Consider the following 5,480-nt stretch of genomic DNA (forward strand, 5'->3'; position numbering starts at 1 on the left):
TTTTTACTCGTATCATAGTATCTTGGTACAATTTGCATTCTTTTCACACAGAAAAGGGTACAATTTGCATTTGATCAGTCGGTTTTTCACCTCATAGTTTTTCTTGTACACTTCGGCTTCTGAGCCTGAATGTGCCATCCGACTCTTCATATTCGAAACTACTTCATTGATGATGGTTGTGCCCGACCTTTGTATGATAGGTAAATCGAGTGGCTGATGCCCTTTTTAAACATATGCATGTTCGGCTAGATTTAAGCATCGTCTGAGAATCGTGCGATTTTTGTCGTGTGTATAACACCACTCCTTCATTTTTTTGAGCGAAACGGCTACCTAGACAACAGTGCTGCCCGATCTATGCATGACGTGCTAATCTAGCCGCTGGTGCCCTTCTCAATCATGTGCATGTCGAACCTCAACAAAATAAATCATGTGCATGTCCGGCTGGATTTAAGTTCGTGTGTATAGCACGGCTGTTTTTTTAGGGAAAGCACGGCTATTTTTTGAGTTGTGCTCTTCATCCGGAAGATAATTACCACTCCGGATTTTTTTTCTCTCCATCTAAAACAGCCCGTATCGGTTCCCGTACTGGCCTTGTGGCCTCGCTCCTCTCTCCCTCCTCTCGTCGATCCCTATCCACTCCAAAGAAAAGGAAAATAACCCCATCGGCACCTGGTTCTTCATCCACACGCATCATTTCGCCAGATTTGCTGTCGGCGAAGGTAGATATCGCTCGCGGGCGGTGGCCATCATTGAGAGTCTACCCCCCTCTAAAATTTCTCTTCCTGGGGTTGGTGGCGCAGGTGGCCGGGTGAGTGCGTGAACGCGCTTGATGCGGAATTCAGGGTGCAGATGCTCGCCCACCTCGGCGAGTCCGGCGGCGAGGCCATCAAGAGGTCCGGCGGCTAGCGACGGTGGTGGATGTGCTGGAGGTTGGTGGCGTTGAGGAGGCAGTAAGGAAGCTCACGGAGAAGGGTGTGGATTTCCTAGATGAGTTCATGCAATGGATAATGGTCGGATCTGAGGAGCGGGGCAGAGACTTGCACTGCGGCTATGCTTCATGAGAGCTATGGGGTTATGTAGACAAATGTGAGATCGTGCCATAAGCAAATGACATCAAGATCTGAGCACCGTTGCAGACAGCCTCGAGTTATTTTCCTCTTCATCTCCTACAAAATGTAAGTGCGAGCCGATCATATGCATCCTTCCTAGTGCAGATTATTTTTTTAGTTCCTCCATATCACTATGTAAGTCTGTAGTGTTGTACTCCTTATTTATGAAATTTCTCTTCATACAGGTTGCTTGCATGGTCAATTTGGGCATCGGTTTGTTAAGCAGCAAAAGCTCGCATGTTGAATCTACTCAACTCAAGTATGTTTCCACCAGAAAACTCAATCGTGTAGTGTATTGAATGACATGTTTATTTAGTTTCTACTAATTAGTTTGGATAACCTCTGATCATCCGATGAAGTAACTGAGAAGAAATTTTGGTCATGTTATTACTTTCCATTTTTTTATACCTATGCAATTAATGTTATTTGTTGCTGGTTTTGCTGTGGCGCCAAGTCTAAATGAGGGAACCTTGTTTTTATTCAAAGCAAGATCCATGTGTTGACATAGGATGGATTTTGTACAAAATGCCTATAATATCGAGCTTTTCTAATATTCTCTTAACTGAAAAAGGCTGTTGGATAGAGAGCTATTATGAAGAGCAGAAAACTCATATATCAAGTAATTACAACATGACATGCTTCTGGTAGTGCTAACTTCAGCCGTTCAGCGCCTTGTTATGTAATACGTGTCGTTATATTGGTAGATGTGTCAAGTGCTCTTCTCTATCTCAGTTATGGTCTGCCTTAGTTTCAGTCTAAGCTATATTAATCAACTAATTTTGTGGGTAACCTCCTTGTTCGCCTAGGTTTTTTTGGCTACTGTATCTTCGAACTGACCACTTCTCTTGTAGCATTTTTCATCAACACTTCCGGTCTTGTGGCCATAAACCTCTTTGGTCATTTTATGCGATCTCCTTATGACTGCAGTATCAGTACATCTTATTTTGCCACAACTAGCAACTGAGTCTTCATCTTCAAGCATTGCAGTTTTTACTTCCGCTTCAACATGTTTCTTGTTTCCAGCATACATCTCTCCTTTCTTGTACACTTATCTTGGTGTATTCATCCTCTGAGCCATCCGATAATATGATAGATCTCTATCATTTTCTTTTGTCATTGCAGAGTCCATGTGATGTTTATGTTTTTTTTCTTCACACCCATCATCATGTACTATAACCCCATTAGTATCGTGTGGTTCTTCTTACATAGAAACAAATTGTCATATCCTTTTCTGAGGTGAATCTCTATTGTTATTTGTCTGCAAAATAAAAATACATTTCAAAGATTACACGTGTCTCTAAAGTTCGAGAAGTAGTACTCTGAGAAAATTAATCACCCTTTAGCCTCTATGTTATGCTTCTTTGTTGCTTTTTTGAACACGGCGTCCACTTCATCATGCAAAATTCTGAGAATCATATGTGAGATGTATTAGTTAGGAAAATACAAACACAATACTTCTTTTGTAATGGATAAAGGCAAATTTTCCTCCTCGGCTTTATCTTTCAGGTCCATCATCTCAAGCCTATCATCACACACAAATGTTGTTTTTACTGCATAGTTTTTTGTTCTGAAAGTGAGATTGCCATCGCTGAACATGAGCTGAAAATAAGTGTTTGTCAACATTATTATTATGTAATCTTTGGCGCTTCCTCATATTTCTCATCCAGTGAATTTAGCAAGTCCGAGACAAATGTATTGAACAATTTTTCGGCCTCACCGTCAAATAAAGTGCAACTTGTAGTAGTCGTACAGTCATTAATTTATTGTCAAATACGATAACTATCATACGATTGTTATTAGTGTAGAATAAATGTAATAGGAAAGAAGTCTTCTTCAAATTAGTAGAATATGCTTACCGAGGTGATACATCATCTCGATATGTATCACAACTCTCGTAACAGTACTTGTCAACTTCCTTCTTATCTAGTTTGTGAAAATCATCACATCACATATACCAGCTTTGAATATGATCCCTTGTAGCTATTACTGTGAACACAAAATCCTAAAATGATTTCCCAAAAATTTAGCATACTGGAGAAAGTGAGAGACATAATTAAGTAGATATGCACTATAACTGATATTTACTAAGTTGTCATTGCAGGTGTTGAGAGTCTGGTTTTTCTCAAAAAGTGGCGATTTCATATCTTAGAAGAAGTCTCGCATTAGTTCAAATTTAAACTAAAACCAAAACACTTATTTTGGATCGAGGGAGTATGAATTTGGTATTGATTCTTGTGTTGAGTTCCTGCACATTTGGAGAAAATCGAGTATAATAATTATCTTAGATTGGTGAATAAAGATGAGTCAAGATAAATTAGCTGAGAAATAATAAAAGTTGGTCTTTCATACCTGTCAACAACTTCCCAAGTTTATGGTATATCTAGATCTGTATAGATTCTTATGACACTTGACTTTAAGCATAATCATGTTTAATCAAAGTAAATTCTGTTAGACATATTTTTATAAGGGAGAAGTATATTTTTTGTCCCTAAACTCTTTCGAAAGTATAGAAATAGTTCTTGAATTCAAAAACCAGCAAAACTTAGTGCCTCAACTTTTCAAACCGGATTAGTTTAGTCCCTCATACCGCTTCGAGTTGTTTCCATCTGATGTGGACATGGTTTTGACCAAAAACTTGAAACGTCACCTAGGCTCGACCACCACGTCAGTCCATGTCATTTTTTTCAAAGCACAGTGCATGTCACCAAGGGCCCCAGTACTACCAGGCGCGGCGAGTTCGGATGAGAAGCCGGACAACGTCCTCCATGACGGTCATGCGGCGGAGACAAAGTGCTCGAGCGGCCAGAGGAGCTCGGCGACCCAGGGCGTGGCGTTGGCAGACGAGTTACTTGGCCTCCATGTTGCACGGGCCGTCGAGCTGCAGCCTGCGCCCAGCGCGACGCCGCTGACCTTTTGGACATGAGGCCTGAGCAGGAGGAGGAGCTCGAGGCCGCGAGCTCGGACAAGCCCTCCGCGGGCACCTCCACTGACCGCGTTGGCCATGCATCCGATCGTATGCAGCGGGGTGTAAGGTGCAGTCCAGGGAGCAACACATCACGTGCGTGTGTATTCTGGGCGAGATCGGATCAGCATGTTCGTTGTGTTTGGCCTGCATCTCCTGCGGGCCGAATCAATACGTACGTTCACGTATACCTACGTGTTTTGCCGGCGGCTAGAATCAATCCAGCAGCTAGTCTGCACTTCGTGTTCCTTCCTGGAGCACGCCTGCCTCACAGGAGACCCAAGGCCGCGCCCTGGTGCACCAGCTCATTGCAGGAGCTCGCGATCCCTGCTCGCGTGGTGCCCCTCCATCCATCCTAGCTATGGTCATGTCAAGCCCAACCACAACATGAATGAAGAACGGTAAGTCCGTCAGTGCAGACCTTGGTTTTATGAGGACCCGCGCGAGCGTGCAGACTTGAGCCACCAGCGGTGGCAGCGACACGAGCAAAAGAGCAGCTTTGGGAGCTTCACGCCGTTGACCCTGCCTCCAGCACTCTAACAGACCAAGGGAATACACAGGCCATCGTTAATCAGCCTCATCATGGACCACCCGGGCCGACGCGCACCGAGCCGCACCACGCCGGCTGCAGGCGCAGCCGTATTTGCCCGTTGCACACACTGCCGGGCGCCGTCGACACGCACTGCCCGCTCACTGAGCATTATACCGAGCACCTTTCGTGCACGTGTCCGAGTCAAAAACCACACCGCGTCAGCAGAAAATCACCCTAAGCAAGACGAGGGATTAAACTTATCCGATTTAGAAAGTTGAGGGACTAAACTTATCTGGTTTTGAAAGTTGAGGGACTAAGTTTTGCTGGTTTCAGAGTCGAGGGACCATTGTTATACTTTCGAAAGAGTTGAAGGACGAAAAATATACTTATCCCTTTTTATAATTAATAGAACAGCTTGTAACATTAATGAACTTACCATTGAACTTCTGCACCAGTGATGAGGAATGGTTGTGCATTATGGACTTAATCTTATATTAGAATTCAATCTGTCTGAAATATGAAGGTTCGGGGTTATTTCTTTTTATTATTGATTCCACATGCTCCATTTGGGTTGGTAGTCCAATGACGTCTATAAAAACGGAGTTAATTATTTGAAAGTTTCATCTAATTTTTTCCTTTGTAGCAAACTCGAAGTAGTAAACTGGGTAACCTTCTGATGATCCTCTCACCTCCGGCAAGCTCCGGCTACCCTGGACCGGGCGCTGCCGATGCTAGCTCCCCACGCGCCGCTGCCCTGTCTCCATCCCATCCTTCCTCTCCCTCCCCCCTCTCCCTCCCTTTCCCTTCCTCCCTCCTTGTGCAGAGATCCGCCGCCGCTACCTTCTTCTTCGCAGGGCCTCCGGCTACCCTGGACCGG

At 44.0% G+C, this 5,480-nt stretch overlaps 1 long non-coding RNA gene across 5 annotated transcripts in view; it reads left to right on the forward strand.

Moving 5' to 3' along the window:
* Window positions 1-513: 513 nt before the first annotated feature.
* The window catches only part of LOC119364050, a 12,392-nt gene continuing 7,425 nt past the window's right edge, over window positions 514-5,480 (forward strand). For 2 of the 5 annotated variants that reach the window (XR_005174637.1, XR_005174640.1), the window contains exons 1-3: window positions 516-719; window positions 801-1,175; window positions 1,295-1,368. This is a non-coding gene — a long non-coding RNA (uncharacterized LOC119364050). Of the gene's footprint in view, window positions 720-800; window positions 1,176-1,294; window positions 1,369-5,480 lie in introns of all 5 variants that reach the window. The other 3 variants (XR_005174639.1, XR_005174638.1, XR_005174641.1) reach the window with 3 other exon arrangements.

This window comes from Triticum dicoccoides, chromosome 2B (assembly GCF_002162155.2).
Source record: "Triticum dicoccoides isolate Atlit2015 ecotype Zavitan chromosome 2B, WEW_v2.0, whole genome shotgun sequence".
Taxonomy (NCBI): Eukaryota; Viridiplantae; Streptophyta; class Magnoliopsida; order Poales; family Poaceae; genus Triticum; species Triticum dicoccoides.